Source organism: Chiloscyllium punctatum, chromosome 23 (assembly GCF_047496795.1).
Source record: "Chiloscyllium punctatum isolate Juve2018m chromosome 23, sChiPun1.3, whole genome shotgun sequence".
Classification (NCBI taxonomy): domain Eukaryota; kingdom Metazoa; phylum Chordata; class Chondrichthyes; order Orectolobiformes; family Hemiscylliidae; genus Chiloscyllium; species Chiloscyllium punctatum.
This window is the reverse complement of record NC_092761.1, coordinates 41,062,444-41,083,608: the sequence shown is the minus strand read 5'-3', so window position 1 is coordinate 41,083,608 and position 21,165 is coordinate 41,062,444. Positions and strand designations below refer to the sequence as shown.

At 47.8% G+C, this 21,165-nt stretch overlaps 1 long non-coding RNA gene across 1 annotated transcript; it reads right to left on the bottom strand.

Moving 5' to 3' along the window:
- Positions 1-628: 628 nt before the first annotated feature.
- On the bottom strand, positions 629-4,573 carry LOC140494055 (uncharacterized). Its single transcript, XR_011963888.1, has 5 exons — positions 4,005-4,573; positions 3,280-3,435; positions 2,426-3,189; positions 1,652-1,772; positions 629-1,105 (listed from the first exon to the last, which is right to left on the bottom strand). It is a non-coding gene; the product is annotated as an uncharacterized lncRNA (long non-coding RNA).
- Between the last annotated feature and the right edge of the window lie 16,592 nt (positions 4,574-21,165).

Genomic DNA, 21,165 nt, shown 5'->3' with positions numbered 1-21,165 from the left:
GGGGAAAGCTCATGGCATGCTGGCCTTCAGAATGAGAGGATTTGATACAGGACAATGGATGTCTTCTTGAGTTGTACAGGGCCTTTGGGAGGCCACACCTTGAGTACTCCGTGCAGTACTGTGATCTCCTAATCTGAGGAAGGACATTCTTCCTATTGAGTGAATCTCACAAAGCTTCAACAGACTGATTCCAAGGATGGCTGGACTGACATATGAAGAAAGACTGGATCAATTGGGTTTGTACTCACTGGAATTTCGAAGAATGGGGACAGCCATTGAACCTATGGAATGTCTACCACAGAGAGCTGTTGGGACCAGGTCATTAGATGTATATTCAGGGAGCTGCAAATGGGTCTTCAGGCTAAAGGGATCAAGGGGGTATGGAGAGGAAGCAGGAGTGGATACTGAAATTGAATGATCAGCCATCATCTTCTTGAACGATGGTGCTGCCTCGAATGGCCAACATCTGCAGCTATTTTCTATGTTTCTGAGTGTGCAGCAAGTCAGTATCACTGAGCAGACTGGAAGGAGTATTCTGCAGGTCAGTATCACTGAAACAGATTGTGAGGATGTGGTACATGAGGATAGTGTTGATTTCGACTTAAAGCAGCTTGAGAGGAGAGCAGTAAATTTTGTAAGATTGTGCTGGTTAAGTGCATCTTTAAAAGCTCGAAGTTAAAAAGCATTTAGAGGAGGGTGGGGTGAGTACTCTGTGGTCTACTCCCTTAAACAAACGATGGTTGGAAGTTTGGACTGTAGTGGGAGTGCTTGGAGTGGGAAAAAAGCCTCTAGTGTCATTACGATTATTGAAGGGAGTATCTAACAAGTTTAATTTCAGGGGATGTCATAACCAGTCTTGCAACAATCATGTAACAAAATGTCAATTGTCACAATAGCACTGAGCCAGCTCATAGCCTCCCATGTCACCTAACCACAAGCAGCAGGGCATCATGGGGACAATTAAACCTCCCCATGAAAGCAGATTGATCTTCTCCACATTCCAGCTGACTCCATCTCCACTCCCACAAACATTTATTCCCTTGTAGATCCAAATTCTGTCAAACTCAACCTTGATTCTCGATAATGACTCAGCATCTGCTGCTCTCTGTGGAAGAGAATTACAAAGAGTTAGTTATGTTCAGTGAAGTTGAAGACTGTCCAACAGTTCATCAGTCTCTTTCACCCAGGGTGTCCGTAGCCCATGAATCAAAACTCATTTGTCCTACATCTATTATTCAGCTTCAGATGCCAAACTATAGTCCGATTTCCACATTGACAATTTCATCGGAGCAGTGCAGAGTCTGTTCAAATTGTCATCTTGTGTTTTAATTTAATCCTTAGATGGCCAGGTTCCCTCAGCAGAATCCCTTTCATTGTCCCTCCTGTGTTCTTGATACTTACATGGATCACCATGCGCAAGGTGATTTGTTTTTATTCACGGATATGGACATGACTGGCCAGGAATCCAGTGACCCAGGGAATGTTCTGGAAACTGGGTTCAGATCCTGACATGGCAGATGGTGGAATCGGAATTCAGTAAAATCCTGGAATGAAGAGTTTAATGATGACCATGAAACCATTATTACTCATTAGATAAAAAAAACACACATCAGTTTCACTGATATTCAGGGAAGGAAATTGTCATCCTTACCTCATCTAACCTGCATGTGATTTCAGACCCACAGCAATGTGGTTCACTCTTAATTGCCCTCTATGCAATTAGGGTTGAACAAAAATTCTAGCCTGGCCAGCCAACCCGACATCTGTTGCACCTGTGAATGAGTCAAGACAACAAATGTCAAACAAGCTCTGAATCCCTGAAAATAAAACAATGCTCCAGGAAAAGCCATCATCACCAGTGAAGGCTCAGTGAGCCTGCATCATTTTCAGAAACAAAACAAAAAATTGCTGGAAAGCTCAGCAGGTCTGGCAGCATTTGTTGATAGAAATCAGAGATAACATTTCGGGTAAAGTGATCCGTCATCAGAAGGGATTTCCCTCCACAGATGCTGCCAGACCTGCTGTGCTTTTCCAACAATTTCTATTTTATCTTTCTGATTTACAGCATCCACAGTTCTTTCAGTTTTTATTCTGTATTGTTGTCTGAGTGTCACTGGCATGCCGTCTTTTACACCAGTTCCACTATCAGAATCAGCACATGGCGTGACAGAGAAAGAAATGGGACAATCTTTCTACAGAATGTGTGATCAGAAGGTTTTGTTTTAATATTTGGTTCTCATACATGCTTCTATTCTGCCATTTCCAGTCACTATACTATCACTGATAGATTATTCTCTTCAAACGAAAAAGCAATACTGGAAATAATTCAATATAATGCAACACAGTGAGGAGATCATTCTAACAAAGTGTAGGAAAGTTCTGTCACTCGGTGAGAAATAGCTCCCAGCAGAGTCCTGCAACTTACTCCTGTGGACACATTGGTTTGTGCAGTTACCCAGGAACCCGAGGTTTTGTGCTCACTGTTCCATTCACAAGCTTGTCCTTTATTCCTCTCTCCCTGGAGCTGCTCGATTGTGGAGCTCGACTCCAGGAAAAGACAAACCCAGGAATATCCAAAACAGAGCTGTCACTGGGTGAATCCAGAGGGTGGATGTTATTGGCAGAGGATTCCCTCTCAGCTGAAAGGCACAGTCGCCTTACACTCCGACACAGATTCACCTTCCAGCAGGCTTACTGGGTACGGTAGTGAGCAGGAACCTGGAGTAACGTACTCCACAGGCCTACGAATATCGAGTGTAATTGTTAATGTTCCATTGCAGCCGAGACAGAGTCCCATTCTGGCTCCTTCATGCCTGTGCATGTCCCCAGCAGGAAACATTGAGGAAGAGATATCCTGTAGAAACCACACTGTGAGGCCATGTCTCTGAGTGTCTGGGTCTCTGACCTCACAATGAGAGATGACCCTCACTTAGCTCGAGTGGAGACTGGAAAATCTTCAATAAAATTTCAACCTTCAGCACAGACGGTTGAAAGAAGTCGGGGTGGGTGCAGAATCAGCAAAAACATTATGACAGCAGTGATACTTATAACTTCCAAGGTTCACACAGGCCCCCTCAGTCTGGATCGGAACGACTTCACGACTCTCTTCTTTCCCCATTTGGAGTGAATTCATTTCCCCACAATCAGAATCACATTGAAGATTAAACAGAAACTAAAAAGGTGGAAACACTGTGTAAATAACAGGCAGAGTGGGGTTAGTGTTCAATAATAAATATAGAAACAAATCTGTATTGTATTTCTAAAACTGAAGCACCTCACTTGATCCATTGCAGACGCTTCAGTTTGTACACGGTGGAGCACTGAGGGGACAGGATTGTTGGAGTTGTCCATCTCACTCAACCATCAGTGACTGGTTTGTACTGAGAGCGAGGGCAGGTTTCTCAGCAAAGTTCTGAGAAGGAAGCAGCACGTAGCCTGGGGGGGGGGGGGGGGGGGGTAGATAGAAAAAAACAAGAACCACAGTTTATTAATAACAGTATTTCTGACACAGATATAACCGTAAAATAAGGGACTTTCTGTTCCAGTAAACTGAACTGACGACAAGAAGCAGGTGGAATGTTCCCAGGCCCTGAATGACATAGATGACAATGAGAAGCCTCAGACCATCCCATCAGAACTCAAGCAGTGCCTTCCATGACATCAAGAGCAATAAATTACAATTCCCAATTGAGTTTGTCTCTGGTTTTTTCAGTCATGGGAATCGGGCATCGCTGGCTGGGCCAGCATTTATTGCTCATTCCTAGTTGCCAAATTCAAAAGGTGTGGATGAGCTTCTTGAACCACTGCAATCTAACTGTCCATTGTGGGTTAAGCCACGTAGAGGAAAAGATACCACTAGATTAGATTAGATTACTTACAGTGTGGAAACAGGCCCTTCGGCCCAACAAGTCCACACCGCCCCGCCGAAGCGCAACCCACCCATACCACTACATTTACCCTTTACCTAACACTACGGGCAATTTAGCATGGCCAATTCACCTGACCTGCACATCTTTTTGGACTGTGGGAGGAAACCGGAGCACCCGGAGGAAACTTCCGGGTTTAAACACTGCGCGTGTGCAGTTCACCTCCGCGCAGACTCAGTTCAACGGCGGCGCCTCAAGCCTTCAGGGCGGGAGTTAACACTCTCCCCGCCTCCGATTGGTCACTTAGATTGTCGATCGCCGTGGTGTCGGCCAATCGGGAGTCCGGACAGCAGAGAAGGGTGGGGCCAAAGGCAGGTGTGAGGAAGGATCAGGATGGCGCTGGAAACGCCCAGCAGCTCAGGCACCATCCGCGGATCACGGAAAGGAACATTTCGGGCAAAAGGCCACCCTCAGGATTTCCCAGCTCCTCGGAGGATGCTGCTGTGTGTTTACAGCTGTTTGGTGTTACCTCCCCCAGACTCTATAACTCAACATTAACAGTTTGTTGATCTTCACGCCGTCTCGGGAAAGATGTTGGTTTAAAACCAACCTCCTGAGTCCAGCGCAGCCGAAACCCCCGGAGAAGAGAAGACGAACCAACCGCCTTCCCGCGGCTCCCGGTTTGAAATGCTACGCATGCGCAAGCCCCTTCCCTTTCCTCGCGCAGTGTCGGTTCAACGGCACCGCCTCGAGACACCTCAGGGCGGGACACAGCTCAGCCCCCAGCTCCGATTGGGTAAGGGCTCTGTCGATCCAATGGTGCTGGCCAATAGGGATCGCTGCCCCGCTTGGGCACCGCCCCCAGGAGGTGGATCCCTGGAGAAACAGGGTCTTATGGGGATCGGGGAAGGAAAGTTGGGTTGAGAATGATCAGATCAGACATGGTCTGACTGAAAGGTGGAGCAGACTTTGGGAGGGAATCCCTTCATCATGATGTTCCATCTTATGGTGATCCCTGTTCCATTGGGACAAGAACCTTCCACACTCAGTCCCGTCAATGTGACCATTCACCTGTTTGGGTCTGACACCATTTCATGTGGTGTCTGGTGGATCAGAGTGTGAGGAGTCATTATAAATGTTGTTATCTGTAAAAATCACAAGGTTGAGTCATGAAAGAGGAAGGGGGGGGGGGGTGTAGGTTAATATTGTACAAACAGTTATAAGCATCTGTTTCCCACTTCTGCAAAAACATAAAAAAAACCACAATCAAGAGTTCATAAGGCTCAGTGTGGATAAAGAACGGGAGGAAATGTTACTTTAACAATGCAAGGAAGCAGATGGTAGTGGAAGAGGATACGCTAACAATGGACCACAGCAGGATGTGGTGAAATGGCCAAGCAAGACTTATACTTTGTTATGTACGAGGCCGGATAAGGCAAGAGATAAACAACAGTAATGGGCGCCGGGTTTAGAATAGTGGGAGGAGGGAAAGAGAATTGAATTGTATATAAGTTGTGTACTCATTAAGCTCGGTATGCATATCTTAGAGGCACCACGCTATAATAAACGATACTGCTGCTTCAGATCTTGTCTCGGACTGAAATTATTGAAGTGAGTGGGTTCTATTTCCCACAATTGGGGGCCTGTCCGGGATATTCTTCCATCGCCGGGGGAGTGGCTGGCCCTGGACACTGGGAAGATGCGTCCCGTTCCCGATTGAGGAGCGGTCTCGTGTCCCAGTTTGGTCCGCTCCCTTGGGTGTCTGGTACGAATCCCACAAGAGAGACATCTGAATCAGACAGTGAAAGGAGGTCGATAGAAAATACAGCAAAAAGGGGCCAGGCACCTCTGTGCACAGACCAAGGTAAGAAAACTGACTTTTAAGTATTGCCTTGGTGGCCAGGAAAAGGGGTATTTAATCGCTGAGGGACTGGCGAGGGTCCTGAGAAATGGGGGGTAGGCAGAGTAAGTCAAACTGTGACGAAGTAAAGGAAGAAAAGGTCCCTGGTAACATTCCTCAAGAAACTCCATTGGGGAGGATGTTGAGGAAATGGACAAGTAACACTTGTACAAGGGAAAAAGATAAAAAGAAAATGATGAAATATTGTTGTTTAGAATGGACCAAAGAAACAATCCTTCGTCCGGCTGTCTTCTGGCCAAAGTACAGCTCGGACGAGGATTGGGTCTGTCAGTATTTAGATCTGTATGTGAATGAAAAACAACCTTTTAGTCAAGAGGAGGCAGACTATGCGTCTTGTTGGAAGGGCAGTTTGGGAATGATGGTAGTAAAGACAAGGGATCCTCTTGGCTGCTTCACCCCCCCCCCCTCCCCGGACCAAATTAGGTGGAAGTGGAGGAGTAGGAGGAGAGACAGATAGATGGGGACAGGGAACAGATGACCCACAAGGGGAGGAAGAAGGGGCGGTTGACAGGGATGTTGTCCCAGACCCTCAATCCTCAACGAAAGAAAAGGAAGATAAAGTAGATGTTGAGGAGGCCTCCGGAGTATCTAAACCAAAGCCTAGGGGAGGAAAACAAAAAAAAGGGGAAGAACGTAAAGAGTTATCCCCTTCAGGAGGTACCAGTAGGGGACAAAGAGATTGGGTTTGTAAGTGCCCCCTCACCAGTGGGGAGGTCAGAACATTTAAAAAGGAGATGAAGGTCCTGGTTGAGGATCCGGTAGGGTTGTCTGAACAAATTGATCAATTCTTGGGGCCCAGTCTGTATACATGGACAGAGTTAATGCCTATTTTGAATATACTATTTGCTGGAGAAGAAAGGGGACTTATTCGAGGAGCATCCATTAAAATATGGGACAGGGAATATCCCATTGGGGATGGGGATGCTGGACAGGGAGAGACAAAGTTTCCCCTCAGAGACCCCCAGTGGGACAATCAAAACCCGGATCATAGAGAAACAATGAGGGAATTGAAAGACCTGATTCTAAAAGGAGTAAGAGAGGCAGTTCCAAAGTCGCAGAATTTGACTAAAGCCTTTGAAGTTAGACAGGAGAAAGATGAGACTCCCTCAGCTTTCTTGAAAAGATTAAGAGTCTCAATGCAAAAATACTCTGGAATGAACCCTGAGGAGAGAGAGAACGAGAACCTGCACAGTTACTGCCTTTGCTGTTTGAATTCATGTATCGCTGGACATCGGAATGCATCTGGGAAAATTAACAAACAGTAAAATTCACAACTAATCTTGGAGGAACTGTTGGGCGAAGTTCACAGCACAGAATCAGATAAGTTAATTGTTTTAAGTCTGTCCAAGAGAGAGGTTGCAGTAGTGAGTATAGTGGATTCTTTCTTGATTATATGTTTTTGGAGATAAGTCTCTTGATTAAACTTAAAATATAAGCCATAACTATTAATTTAACCTGGGGCAGTGTTTGTAGAGGAATAAGACGGTGTATTTTCAGGGTCTGTAGATTGTGAAGGAGCAAAAATGGCCTTTGCAGTGATATGTACTTCATGTCAGATGTGGGAGTTTAAAGAGATTTTAAAGGTTACTGTGGATTATATCTGCCATAAATGCTGTTGGATGCGAATCTTATCAGACTGTGTGGATCGGTTGGAGAGACAGATAGAAGCAATGAGGAATTTGCAACAGCAACAGTATGTGATGGATGACAGATATAGGAAGGGGGAAAGTCTCAGATACAGTCACATAGATGTGTTAACTCCAGGAAGGGTAAGAGAGGTAGGCAGCTAGTGCAGGAGTCTTTTGTGGATATACCCATTTCAAACAGGTATGCTGTTTTGGAAAATGGAGGGGGTGATGGATTCTCAGGGGAATGTAGCATGAACAGCCAAGTTTCTGGTATTGAGACTGGCTCTAATGCAACGAGGGGTACGTCGGCTTCCAAGAGATCAATTGTGTTAAGGGATTCTGTAGTCAGAGGTACAAACAGACGTTTCTGTGGCCAGCAGAGAAAAAGTAGAATGGTGTGCTGTTTCCCTGGTGCCAAGATCAAGGATGTCTCCGAGAGGGTGCAGAATGTTCTCAAGTGGGAGAGGGGCCAGCAGGAGGTCATTGTCCACATTGGAACCAATGATATAGGAAGGGAAAAGGTTGAGATTCTGAAGGGAGATTACAGAGAGTTAGGCAGAAATTTAAAAAGGAGGTCCTCAAGGGTAGTAATATCTGGATTACTCCCAGTGCTACGAGCTAGTGAGGGCAGGAATAGGAGGATAGAGCAGATGAATGCATGGCCCAGGAGCTTGTGTATGGGAGAAGGATTCACATTTTTGGATCATTGGAATCTCTTTTGGGGTAGAAGTGACCTGTACAAGAAGGACGGATTGCACCTAAATTGGAAGGCGACTAATATACTGGCAGGGAAATTTGCTAGAACTGCTCGGGAGGATTTAAACTAGTAAGGTGGGGGGTGGGACCCAGGGAGATAGTGAGGAAAGAGATCAATCTGAGATGGGTACAGCTGAGAACAGAAGTGAGTCAAACAATCAGGGCAGGCAGGGACAAGGTAGGACTAATAAATTAAACTGCATTTATTTCAATGCAAGGGGCCTAACAGGGAAGGCAGATGAACTCAGGATATGGTTAGGAACATGGGACTAGGATATCATAGCAATTACGGAAACATGGCTCAGGGATGGGCAGGACTGGCAGCTTAATGTTCCAGGATACAAATGCTTCAGGAAGGATACAAAGGGAGGCAAGAGAGGAGGGGAAATGGCATTTTTGATGAGGGATAGCATGACAGCTGTGCTGTGGGAAGATATTCCCAGAACTACACCCAGGGAAGTTATTTAGGTGGAACTGAGAAATAAGAAAGGGATGATCACCTATTGGGATTGTATTATTGATCCCCCAGTAGTCAGAGGGAAATTGAGAAACAAATTTGTTAGGAGATCTCAGCTATTTGTAAGAATAATAGGGTAGTTATGGTAGGGGATTTTAACTTTCCAAATATAGACTGGGACTGCCATAGTGTTAAAGGTTTAGATGGAGAGAAATCTGTTAAATGCGTACAAGACAATTTTCTGATTCGGTATGTAGGTGTACCAACTAGACAAGATGCAAAACTTGACCTACTCTTGGGAAATAAGGCAGGGCAGGTGACTGAGGTGTCAGTGGGAGAGCACTTTGGGGCCAGCGACCATAATTCTATTAGATTTAAAATAGTAATGAAAAAGGATAAACCAGATCTAAAAGTTGAAGTTCGAAATTGGAGAAAGGCCAATTTTGACGGTATTAGGCAGGAACTTTCAAAAGCTGATTGGAGGCAGATGTTCGCAGGTAAAGGAATGGCTGGAAAATGGGAAGCCTTCAGAAATGAGATAACAAGAATCCAGAGAAAATATATTCCTGTCAGGGTGAAAGGGAAGGCTGGTATACATAGGCAATGCTGGATGACTAAAAAAATTGAGGGTTTGGGAAAGAAAAAGAAGGAAGCATATGTCAGGAATAGACAGGATAAATCGAGTAAATCCTTAGAGAATAGAGGAGGTAGGAGTATACTTAAGAGGGAAATCAGGAGGGCAAAATGGGGACATGAGACAGCTTTGGCAAATAGAATTAAGAAGAATCCAAAGGGTTTTATTCAATTCATTAAGGACAAAAGGGTAATGAGGGAGAGAATAGGCCCCCTCAAAGATCAGCAAGCGGCCTTTATGTGGAGCCACAGAAAATGGGGGAGATACTAAATGAGTATTTTGCATCAGTATTTACTGTGGAAAAGGATATAGAAGATATAGACTGTAGGGAAATAGATGGTGACACCTTGCAAAATGTCCACATTACAGAGGGGGAAGTGCTGAATGTCTTGAAACGGTTAAAGGTGGATAAATTCCCAGGACCTGATCAGGTATACCCGAGAACTCTGTGGGAAGCTAGCGAAGTGAATGCTGGGCCTCTTGCTGAGATATTTGTATCATCGATAGTCACAGGTGAGATGCCGGAAGACTGGAGGTTGGCAAACGTGGTGCCACTGTTTAAGAAAAGGGGTAAGGACAAGCAAGGGAACTATAGACCGGTGAGCCTGACCTCGGTGGTGGGCAAGTTGTTGGAGGGAATCCTGAGGGACAGGATGTACATGTATTTGGAAAGGCAGGGACTGATTAGGGATAGTCAACATGGCTTTGTGCGTGGGGAATCATGTCTCACAAAACATGAGTGGGCGGCACGGTGGCACAGTGGTTAGCACTGCTGCCTCACAGCGCCTGAGACCCGGGTTCAATTCCCGCCTCAGGCGACTGACTGTGTGGAGTTTGCACGTTCTCCCTGTGTCTGCGTGGGTTTCCTCCGGGTGCTCCGGTTTCCTCCCACAGTCCAAAAATGTGCAGGCCAGGTGAATTGGCCATGCTCAATTGCCCATAGTGTTAGGTAAGGGGTAAATGTAGATGTAGGGGAATGGGTGGGTTACGCTTCGGCGGGGCGGTGTGGACTTGTTGGGCCGAAGGGCCTGTTTCCACACTGTAAGTAATCTAATCTAATCTAATCTAAAACTGATTGAGTTTTTTAAAGAAGTAACAAAGAGGATTGATGAGGGCAGAGTGGTAGATGTGATCGACATGGACTTCAGTGAGACATTCGACAAGGTTCCCTATGGGAGACTGATTAGCAAGGTTAGATCTCATGGAATACAGGGAGAAGTAGCCATTTGGATACAGAACTGGCTCAAAGGTAGAAGTCATAGGGTGATGATGGAGGGGTGTTTTTCAGACAGGAGGTCTGTGACCAGTGGAGTGCCACAAGGATCGGTTCTGGGTACACTACTTTTCATCATTTATATAAATGATTTGGATGTGAGCATAAGAGTTGTAGTTAGTAAGTTTGCAGCTGACACCAAAGTTGGAAGTGTAATGGACAGCGAAGAAGCTTACCTCAGATTACAACAGGATCTTGATCAGATGGGCCAATGCGCTGAGAAGTGGCAGATGGAGTTTAATTTGGATAAATGCGAGGTGCTTCATTTTGGGAAAGCAAATCTTAGCAGGACTTATACACTTAATGATAAGGTCCTGGGGAGTGTTGCTGAACAAAGAGACCTTGGAGTACAGGTTCATAGCTCCTTGAAAGTGGAGTCGCAATTAGGTAGAATAGTGAAGGTGGCATTTGGTATGCTTTCTTTTATTGGTCAGAATATTGAGTACAGGAGTTGGGAGGTCATGTTGCGGCTGTACAGGACACTGTTGGAATATTGCGTGCAATTCTGGTCTCAGAAAGATGTTGTGAAACTTGAAAAGGTTCGGAAAAGATTTACAAGGATATTGCCAGGGTTGGAGGATTTGCGCTATAGGGAGAGGTTGAATAGGCTGGGGCTGTTTTCCCTGGAGCATCGGAGGCTGAGGGGTGACTTTATAGAGGTTTACAAAATTATGAGGGGCATGGATAGGGTAAATAGACAAAGTCTTTTCCCTGGGGTCGTGGAGTCCAGAAATAGATAGGGTAAATAGACAAAGTCTTTACCCTGAGGTGGGGGAGTCCAGAATTGGAGGGCATCGGTTTAGGATGAGAGGGGAAAGATATAAGAGGGACCTAAGGGGCAATGTTTTCACACAGAGGGTGGTACGTTTATGGAATGAGCTGCCAGAGGATGTGGTGGAGGCTGGTACAATTGCAATAAAAATAAGGATGGCTGTTTTCTAAAATCTACACTCAGGCAGCAGTTCTCCACAATACAAACAGGGACTATTGTTTGCTACTAGATACACCGGGACTCCTTGTTCTCTGTATTATAGACAGGGACTGCTGTTCTCTGTATTACAGACAGGGACTGCTGTTCCCTGTATTATCGACAGGGACTGCTGTTCCCTGTATTATCGACAGGGACTGCTGTTCCCTGTATTATCGACAGGGACTGCTGTTCCCTGTATTATCGACGGGGACTGCTGTTCCCTGTATTATCGACGGGGACTGCTGTTCCCTGTATTATAGACGGGGACTGCTGTTCCCTGTATTATAGACGGGGACTGCTGTTCCCTGTATTATAGACAGGTACTGCTCATTCTCTACAATAGACAGCAGACATGTTCGGGTTCCTACAGTCCCACAAGATTTATCTTGTTGGCAACTTCATGAATGAAATGCTTGAGTGGGGGAGATGCCAGACCATGAGGTGACAGATTGTGTTGGAATACAACTCTGCTGCTGTTGCTGGCCCATAGCCCACTCTTGTGTTCCTGGGTCTGTTCGGAGTCTATTTAACACAGCGATAGTGCCACTCTACACAATGGAGGTTATTCCCAATGTGAAGGAATCTCAGTAGTGTATAACCAGAGATTCAATATCATTGCGATATCACTAAGAGGGCAGATGAGGAGAACTGTTTACTTATTTTGAGCTCCCAGCATCTAGGAATATTTGACAGAAAAAGGTAGTGGAACCTGGTTCCAGGAATAAATGGAAGAGAGTTGGAGAACTTGTTCAGGATAAGGAACTTCCAGGCTTCAATTGGAGATGGGGGACTCAACATGTCTGCTGTTTCAAAGCACAAAAGGCTGAGGGTCCTCCTCTGTACTTTTAAGTTCCCATAATGCTGCAGTAAAATAACTGAGAACATTATGGTTTTTAGGCAGCCAAAATTTTGTTCAACATAACATTTTCTTTTTATCATCATCTTTCGGTGTTTCTTAAAGGATGCCAAATGGTAGGGGAGCAAACAAAGCAGGCCAAGGGGCATCTGCATCCCAGCAACCAATCTGTGGTATCAGTGACCAGTTTCCAACAGGAACATGAACAATGTGCAAAGGAAAGAATGATATATCACATTGGATATGTATCAATCTCCAGCCACTCTCCGGATTGCCATCAACTGCACCTAATACAGTCACCTCAACGCCAACGAAGGCAAATTCTGAAACCTCTCTGAAAACTCAGCATGGAATTGGTTTGGATTTGGGGATGGGGGGAGGGACAGAGGCTGGGGGACACTGCGGAATGATCAGGCAGGAGAGTAGCAGGTGAAGTCTCTGACATGTTTAGATTTAGATTAGATTAGATTACAGTGTGGAAACAGGCCCTTCAGCCCAACAAGTCCACACCGATCCGCCGAAGCGCAACCCACCCATACCCCTACATTTACCCCTTACCTAACACTACGGGCAATTTAGCATGGCCAATTCACCTGACCTGGAAAATTTTGGACTGTGGGAGGAAACCGGAACACCTGGAGGAAACCCATGCAGACACGGAGAGTATGTGCAAACTCCACACAGTCAGTCGCCTGAGGCAGGAATTGAACCCAGGTCTCTGGCGCTGTGAGGCAGCAGTGCTAATCACTGTGCCACCGTGCTGCCCACCTCCACAAGATGCATTGCATTGTGTGAGGTCTGTGGACACTCTTCCTGCCCACCCCAAACTGAGATTCTTGGAAGATTAATGTTCAACTAACACCTTATTCACCCCCATCGGGCGTAGCCAGCAGTAGGTAGGCAGCATTCTACTTAGTGGAGAAAGACACTCATTGATTTACTGGATAGTAATGGGGGGAGATGGCTAGATTGAGCTGTTCCTCAAATGTTTGAGACACCTTCCTGCAAGAGGCTAGAGAAGAAATTGGAGGGGGCCCTGGCTGATAGATTTCCATCATCAGTTGCCATGGGTGAGATCCTGGAAGACTGGAGTGGCTCCCTCTAGCGGCCAGGAGGAGGAATGGCAGCCACTGTCTGAATGACTGAAACTGATTTTTTTTTAGAGAAATGTCCCACTGGGTCCTTTATTCTTCTTTCACCATCCAGTAACAAGGCAGCACACCCTCCCCCTGAAATACCAACATGAATTACTTCAATACTATAATACAGGACATGGGTAACTGTTAGGAACCACAGAAAGGCAGTGGAGGCCCAGTCTCTGGATTCTTTTAAGAAAGAATTGGATAGAGCTCTTAAAGATAGTGGAGTCAAGGGGTACGGAGATAAGGCTGGAACAGGATACTAATTAGGAATGATCAGCCATGATCATATTGAATGGCGGTGCAGGCTCGAAGGGCAGAATGGCCTACTCCTGCATCTATTGTCTATTGTCTATTGTCTAAAGATGAAAACGTTTCACATTATTACTTGGTCAGAAGTTAATTGAACTGGTCCTGTCATTTCCTGCTTTCTGCCTCCCTCCCTTTTTAAATAAAGGAGTTAGATTAGTTATTTCCCCTGTCTAAAGGAACCCTCCGCTAATCTAACCCACTTCAATTCATGCAGAAAATGACCAAAGAGGGAGATTGACAGTGATTGGGGTATCGCATTATAAGGGAACCAGGCAGATGTGTGTGTGAGGGTGGGGCTGTGACACCAGGTAGTACACTGCCTCCCTGGTTCCAGAGGCTGGGATGGCACTGAGGGGCTGAACGACAGTCCAAAGGGGATACCAGCCAATATAAAGTGAGAGGACAGAGGGAGCATTGAAAGTCGAATATAGGAAATTGTGAAATCAGTTGCAAACCAGGAAACAGAGGAACTGTGTTATTTTAAGACAAAGACTATCCTGCGTACCTTTGAAGGAACTATGAACCTGCACTCCCTTTGTTGGATCCCTCATGTCTTACATACTAGTTAGTGGAAATAGAATATCATTCTTTACCCTTTCAAAATTGTTTCATATTTTGAACTCCTCTATAAGGTCACCTCTTAATCTGTCTGCTCCAAGGAGAACAAACCCAGTCTCTCATTTTTCCTTGTATCTAAAATCCTTCATTCCTCATGTAAATGTCTTTTGAACTCTGTCCAGGGCTTTAACGCCCTTCCTTCAATGAGTTGCCCAGAACTGAACACAATATTCCAAATGTGATCTGACCAATGCTTTGTAGAGGTGACTAGTCTGATGATGTTAACTCGAAGACTAACTCAGCTGGTCCCAAGGAATCCAGAGACCCCCAGAGACAGGATGGGAGTGTCCTGGAGATGTTTCAGAGCTGACTCTGAGACAGACATGAGCTGTACAGCAGCAGATGGGAGTGGATCATTCTCTGTTCCCCACTCAACACTGGGCATCATCTGTATGAATGACTGAGATGATGGGACCCTCGGTTCCGTTTGCTGATAACACAAAGTGATGTGGGACAGGAAAATGCCAAGAGGACAGAGAGAGGCTGGGAAGGGGGTTGGACAGGTTCAGTGAGTGAGTAAGAAAAGTCTGTACAATATCCTGGTGTGAAATGGAAGGCTGTGTTCCTTCATTTTAGTCCTGAAAGTGTTTCAGAGTATTGTTAGGGTTTTCGAAGATGATCCTAATCCTAGCCCCAGAAGCAGCAAGCAGCTTTCCTCTCTACCTATTCCAGCTGTTGGATGTGACATGTTCTCCCTCTTTCTGGAATCTCCACCCAGTGGGAATCGTTGATCTTTGATCAAACCTGTCTTGTCCCATTCATATCCTGGAGACTGAGTCTGGGGTTAAAGTAACATGGCCTCCTCCATCGCCAGACCATGGTAACACGATGCCTGGAGGAAGAGCGCCTCATCTTCCGCCTAGGAACCCTCCAACCACAAGGGATGAACTCCGATTTCTCCAGCTTCTTCATTGCCCCTCCGCCCACCTTATCTCAGTCCCAACCCTCGAACTCAGTACCACCTTCCTAACCTGCAATCTTCTTCCTGACCTCTCCGCTCCTACCCCCTCTCTGGCCTATCACCCTCACCGTAACCTCCTTCCACCTATCGCATTCCCAACGCCCCTCCCCCAAGTCCCTCCTTCCTACCTTTTATCTTAGCCCACTTGGCACACCCTCGTCATTCCTGAAGAAGGGCTTATGCCCGAAATGTCGATTCTCCTTCTCCCTTGATACTGCCTGACCTGCTGCGCTTTTCCAGCAACACATTTTTAAACCCTGGGATTTGACACCAACACATCAATCCCCAGTGAGTGTCTGACAGACAGGACTCCCCCAAAGAGGAAATTAAAATTTTAAATGAGAAACTCTATCCAAAGACTTGTTGTAACATCAGAGTAATACTTCTTGTGGGATCTTGCTGTGTCTCAAACCACCTGCAGAGTGGCCTACATTGCAAGAAGGGTGCCCAAATGTGATAATCACATAAATAAGACCCAGGTTGGCCCAATCCCTGAGTATCTGGGAGGGGATCTCTCTGTCTGTCTGTATGTCTCTCTCTCTCTCCCTCTCTCTGTCCCCTCTCTCACACCCTCTCCAGCTTCTTTTGTTGATATTTTAAACAAATAAAACCGTCCCACACACAGCAATGTGACTCGTGGGTATTTGAAGTGGGGGAGATGGAAATATTTTACAGCACAAGGTGAATGTTTTGAGAAAAAGGGGTAAAAGAGCACAAGATCCACAGAGAGAGAGAGTGGGAAGGAGGGAGGGATAGAGGGATAAGATGTGTGTTTGTAGCTGGGCTGGGAAAGGGAGACAGGCTCTGGGAGAGTGGTGAGAGAACGGGGCTCTCCAATATCCCATCACCGCCCAGCTCCAATCACTTCCTTCTCGAAAGTACCATCCACAAAATTAAATCCTGGGATGGAGTTTTTTTTAAAAAAAAACAGGAGTCTCAAAGATATCCACAGTCTCTTGTTGGACAGAAAGTGGGATTGGAACACATTCTGGAGCAGGAAAGGAGTACCCTGTGGGATCTCCCTGTGCGTCAATGGCCCACAGCATTGCTGGCACAGAGACTGCTGGGAAACTGTTTATCAAAGGGAATATTGTCAAATATAAATGTTGCAATCTTTTAAAAGGTTAGATAAAGATTACCATGTACAAGGTTAAATCAGCGAAAGGGAAAAAGATGAGAGATGGAGAAGGGGAGGGTGGAGAGACTGAGAGAGAGAGAGAGAGAGAGCAAGCGAGTGCGTAGAGAAGAAAGAAAGTGGGAAGTGGTTTGAATTTGTCGAGCAGCAGGATCTTTGTCATCCTGAAGCCAGGATTGAACCCTTAACCAGCATCAGTGAAACACACAATCTGTCTGTGGTCCCACTGCTACTTGTGGGATCTTGCTGTGTCTGAAGGGACTGAAGGGTCAGTAACAGAATGAAGACACCATTGGCTCAGAGACAGGAGACAGGATAGAGGGTAATGAGGGTTTCAGACTGGAGGGAGCTACAGGCACATACAAGTTGGGAACTGTTTTCAGTAAAAGGCGATTGATCCCAGGTCACTGCAGAGTGTAAGAATCTGATGCTATTCCCTCACTATCCTCCTCCAATCCCTGGGAAGATCTGCTCCCACACCACGTTTCACTGTTGACTGTGTTAGATATTTTGATACGTTGGGGATGGGCGGGGGTGATTTTAAACCTGGGATTTTAAGCTTGCCTTCAAAATGATCTCACTCTCCCTTTCACATGATCTTTACTCTCTTTTATCCCAAGGAACTTTTGTTTGGAAATCTGCAACATGAAGATCCAAAAGGTTCAAGGCCAGGAAAGAACAACATCCAGAGGGGGAGCACGGGCCTGAGGCCTGAGGCCTGGTCGACAGGCTGCACACCGTGGGGGCCCACGTGAGTTGTGTGTTTATTTACCCCGAGGTTTAATCTCCTCTGGGGGACCCTGGGTTTTAGGGGCCTCTGGGTAACTGGTTCCTGTCAGATTGTGGCCCTGTCATTTTTAAAACAGACTTGAAGTCTGGGATTAAAGTAATTGGGGACTTGCGATTTAAGACAAATATACCAATCCCCAGAAAGTGTCTGACAGACCAGACTCCCCAAAGAGGGAATTAAAACCTTAAATGAGAAACTCCCTCCAAAGACTTGTTCTAATGTCAGAGTAATGTGGGATGTGTACAGGCCTGGGTGATCAAATGTGATAATCACATAAATAAGACACACATTGGTCAGTTCAATTCAATTCCCTGAGTATCAGGGAGGGGATCTCTCTGTCTGTCCGGATGTCTCTCTCTCTCTCTGTCCCCTCTCTCACACCCTCTCCAGCTTTCTTTAGTTGATATTTTAAACAAATAAAACTGTCCCACCACAGCAATGTGACTCATGGGTATTTGAAGAGGGAGAGATGAAAATATTTTGGAGCACAAGGTGATTTGTTTTGAGACAAACGGGTAAAAGAACACAAGGTACAGACAGAGAGAGAGTGTGGGAAGGAGGGAGGAATAGAGGGATAAGATGGAGAGTGGGGGAAGGGGGAGAAGAGAAAGGGGGGAAGGAGGGGAAGGAGGGAGGGTGGAAAGGAGGGGGAACGGGTGTAAGGAGAGGTGGGGAAGGAGAGGGGGGGAAGGAGAGAGGGTGTGAGGAGAGAGGAGGAAGGAAAGGGGGAAGGAGAGGGGATGAAAGTAGAGATGGGAAGGAGAGGGAGGGAAAGGGGGGATGGAGAGGGGGAAAGGAGGGTGGACAGAGAGAGTGTGAAAGTAGAGACGGGGTAAGGAAAGGGGGAAGGAGAGGGGGAGGGGGAAGGAGAGAGGGGGTAAGGAGAGGGGGGAGGAAGAGGGGGAAGGGGGCAAAGGTGAGTGGGGGAAAGGGGGGAAGTAGAGGGAGAAGGGGGGGGAAGGAGAGGGGCAAGGAGACGGAGTCAGAGAGTGGAGAGGAGAGATGTCAGAAGGAGTTGGGGGAAGGAGAGTGGGGAATGGAGTGGGAAAGGGGGGAGGGGATGTTGGGGGGGAAGGAAAGAGGGGGAAAGAGTGAGGGAAAGAGTGTGGGAAGGAGAGAGGGGAAGGGTGAAAGGAGAGGGGGTGAAGCAGTGGGGTGGAAGGAGAGGGGGGAAGGGGGGATGGACAGGGACTGAAAGAGAGGGGTAGGAGGGTTGTCAGAAGGAGATAGAGTGAAGGGGGGGCGAAAGAGAGGGCGCAACAAGGAAGAGAGTGGAGAGAGAGGAGAATCAGTGGGGGATAAGGAGAAATTGGAAAGAAGGGGAAAGGAAAGAGTGGAGAAGGAGAGGGGGGAAGGAAGGGGGGAGGAGAGAGCGGAGAAGGAGAGAGGGGGGAAGGAGAGAAGGGGAGAAGGAGAGAGGAGAAGGCAGGGGAAAGGAGAGAGGGGAGAAGGAGAAAGTGATGAAGGTGAGGGGGGAAGGAGAGGGGGGAAGGAGAGGGGGGAGAAGGAGACAGTGGTGAAGGAGAGGATGGAAGGAGAGGTGGGGAAGGAGAGAGGGGAAGGAGGGAGGGGAGAAGGAGAGAGGGGAAGGAAAGGGGAAGGAGAGAGGGGAGAAAGAGGTGGGGAAAGGAAGGAAGGGGGAAGGAGTCAGGGTAGAAGGGGAGAGTGGAAGCAAGGGGGAATGGGAGAGGGGGAAGGAGAGAGGGGCGAAGGAGAGAGTGCTGAAGGAGAGGGGAGAAGGAGAGGGGGAAGGAGAGAGGGGAGAAGAAGAGTGTGGTGAAGAAGAGGGGGAAGGAGAGAGTGGTGAAGGAGAGGGGGGAAGGAGAGAGTGGTGAAGGAGAGGGGGGAAGGAAAGAGGGGAAGGAGAGGGGAGAAGGAAGAGGGAAGGAGAGAGGGGAGAAGGAGAAAGGGGAAGGAAAGGGCAAGGAGAGGGAGAGAAGGAGAGAGGGGAAGGAAGGGGGAAGGATAGAGGGGAGAAAGAGGTGGGGAAAGGAGGGAAGGGGGAAGGAGTCAGGGTAGAAGGGGAGAGTGGAAGCAAGGGGGAATGAGAGAGGGGAAGGATAGGGGAGAAGGAGAGAGTGCTGAAGGAGAGGAGTGAAGGTGAGGGGTGAAGGAGAGGGAGAAGGAGAGAGGGGAGAAGGAGAGAGGGGAGAAGGAGAGAGTGGTGAAGGAGAGGGGGAAGGTGAAGGGGAAGGAGAAAGGGGAGAAGGAGAGAGTGGTGAAGGTGAGGGGGGAAGGAGAGGGGGAAGGAGAGAGTGGAGAAGGAGAGGGGGAAGGAAGAAATAAAGAGAGACGGGAAGGAAGGGGGAAGGAGAGAGGGGAGAAGAGGTAGGGAAAGGAAGGAGGGGGAAAGAGACAGGGTAGAAGAGGAGAGTGGAAGGAAGGGGAAAGGAGAGAGGGGAAGGAGAGGGGGAAGGAGAGAGGGGAGAAGGAGAGAGGGGAGAAGGAGAGAGTGGTGAAGGAGAGAGTGGTGACGGGGAGGGGGAAGGAGAGGGGGAAGGAGAGAGGGGAGTTGGAGAGAGTGGTGAAGGAGAGGAAGAAGGTGAAGGGGATGGAGAGAGGAGAGAAGGAAAGAGGGGAAGGAAGGGGGAAGGAGAGAGGGGAGAAGGAGGTAGGGAAAGGAAGGAGAGGGAAAGAGACAGGGTAGAAGAAGAGAGGGGAAGGAGAGAGGGGAGAAGGAGGTAGGGAAAGGAAGGAGAGGGAAAGAGACAGGGTAGAAGAGGAGAGTGGAAGGAAGGGGGAAGGAGAGAGGAGAAGGAGAGAGTGGTGAAGGAGAGGGGAGAAGGAGAGAGTGGTGAAGGGGAGGGGGAAGGAGAGGGGGAAGGCGAGAGTGGTGAAGGAGAGGGGGAAGGTGAAGGGGATGGAGAGAGGAGAGAAGGAAAGAGTGGAAGGAAGGCGGAAGGAGAGAGGTGAGAAGGAGAGGGGGAAGGAGAGGGGGGAAGGCGAGAGGGGGGAAGGAGAGAGGTGGGAAGGTGGGGAAGGAGAGAGGTGGGAAGGAAAGGGGAAGGAGAGATGGGAGGAGAGAGTGGGAAGGAAATGGGGTAGGAAGGAGAAAGGAGAGACGAGAAGGAAGGGGAAAGGAGAGAGAGGATAAGGAGGGGGAAAGGAATGGGGAAGGAGAGAGGGGAGAAGCAGAGAGAGGGGAAGGGGGAAGGAGAGAGAGGAAAAAAAAGGGGAAGGAGAGAGGGTGGAAGGAGAGAGGGTGGAAGGAGAGAGTGGGGGAAGGAGAGAGGGGAAGGAAGGGGGAAGGAGAGAGTGGTAAAATAGACGGGGGAAAGAGAGGGGGTGGAAGGAGAGAGGGGAAGGAAGGGGGAAGGAGAGAAGGGAGAAGGAGAGAGGCGGGAAGGAGAGATGGGGACGGAGAGAGGGAGTGGAAGGGGGAAGGAGAGTTGGAGAAGGAGAGAGGCAGGGGAGGGAAGAGGGTAAGGACAGGGGAAGGAGACGTGGAGATGGAGAGAGGGGAAGGAAGAGGGAAGGAGAGAAGGGAAGGAGAGAGTGGTGAAGGAAAGAGGGGAAGGAAGGGGCAAGGAGAGAGGGGAGAAGGAGACGGGGAAGGTGAGAGGGAAGAAGGAGGGGGGAAAGGAAGGGGGAAGGAGACAGGGGAGAAGGAGAAAGGGTAAGGAAGGGGGAAGGAGACAGGGGAGAAGGAGAAAGGGTAAGGAAGGGGGAAGGAGAGAGGGGAGAAGGAGAAAGGGTAAGGAAGGGGGAAGGAGCGAGGGGAGAAGGAGAGGGGAGAAGGAAGGGGGAAGGAGAGAGGAAGGAGAGAGGGGAGAAGGAGAGAGGGGAAAGAAGGGGGGAGGAGAGAGGGGAGAATGAGAGAGTAGTGAAGGAGAGGGGGGAAGGAGAGAG